The sequence below is a fragment of the Nicotiana attenuata genome, unplaced genomic scaffold, assembly GCF_001879085.1.
Source record: "Nicotiana attenuata strain UT unplaced genomic scaffold, NIATTr2, whole genome shotgun sequence".
Lineage (NCBI taxonomy): Eukaryota > Viridiplantae > Streptophyta > Magnoliopsida > Solanales > Solanaceae > Nicotiana > Nicotiana attenuata.
The window spans coordinates 180,381-181,955 of record NW_017670937.1 but is presented as its reverse complement, the minus strand read 5'-3'; positions in this window follow the sequence as shown (position 1 = coordinate 181,955).

Sequence of the window (1,575 nt, the reverse complement as noted above, 5' to 3'; positions counted from 1 at the left end):
TTCATGTCAGTAGCCCCCAGAGGCACTCAGATGTTACAGGTTGTATCTCCTCTATCTCTCTTTACATTACTGTTCTTATTTATGCTTTCCTGCCTTACATACTCGGTACTTTATTCGTACTGACGTCCCTTTTGCCTGGGGACGCTGCGTTTCATGCCCGCAGGTCCCGATAGACAGGTTGACATTCCTCCTAGTAGGCTATCAGCTCAGCGAAGGTGTTGGTGTACTCCACTTGCTCCGGAGTTGCCTATTTGGTCAGTATGCTTTGGATATGTATTGATTGGTATGGCGGGGCCCTCTCCCAACCTTTATGATTTTATGTACTCTTAGAGGCTTGTAGACAGATGTCAGGTGTATGGATACTTGTATGGCTTTTCGGCTTATGTTTTGAGTTTACAAATGGCCATGTCGGCCTTATAGGCCCGTATGTCACATGTATAAGTTTGCATATCATGTTGGGTCATCATATGTTGAGTATTCCCTTATTTTTATTCTTGTTATCTCATGAAGGGTTTTCTAGCTCATTTACCCATGATAGTATGATAAGAAAGATATGTTACGTTGGTACTCGGTTGAGTAAGGCACCGGGTGCCCGTCGTGGCCCTTCGGTTTGGGCCGTGACAAAAGTGGTATCAGAGCAGTTCTGTCCTAGGGAGTCTACAAGCCGTGTCTGGTAGAGTCTTGTTTATGGGTGTGTCGTGCACCACACTTATAAGCAGGAGGCTACAGGGTATTTAGGACTGTCACTCTTTCTTCTTACTCTAGATCGTGTGGTAGAGCTCAGTTGTAAGAATTCAAACTTCTAAATTCTATTTTATCCGTAATACAATGATACCTACATCTAGAAAGATAGTTGGTTAGAGATTGAATGTGGCTCTGGAAGAGCTGAGTTAGAGGAACTCGATTTTGCATCACACTGATGATGAGTAAATGTAAGTTCTTTAGCAGATCATGTGTCTACTAAGATGTGTGAGCTTCTTGAAAAGGAGCCCCAAGGCATGGATATCTATCCACCCATATGGTAAAAAGCAACAAGAGAATCAGAAGGTAGATACAAGTTTCAACAAATAAAAGAAGCAAGGTGGCGAAGGTTACGAGGTACCAGTTAATGAAGGTTCAGTATTTACAATTCAGGCAGAGAAATACATGCATTCTGAGTTACCTTGAACAGTAACAGAGTTATATACAATTGACCACACCAATCTCAATATGCCCTATGGGAGCTGACAAATATAATTTAAGAGAATGATGTAATATGAGGATCAAGCTGGGATTAGTGTAACCAAAAATTATGGATGGATTGTTATCATTAGCTAACATTTCCGAAGGGTAGTGCAGATGTGGTAATAGATCTCCTTGTGAGACACCCAGATGATGAACTCTAGAATAGTGCAATCAGATATGAATACTAGAATATTCAGAAATTTCAGAAGATAGGCAGTGGAATCCAAAAAGAGATAAATATTTACCTTAGTATGACTCCCGCCCCTAGAGAGAGAGAGAGGGAGAGAGAGAGAGAATTTTAGGCATCCCGAAGAGCCAGTGAGATGAAGCAAGGGGAGCTAAAAGTGAAAG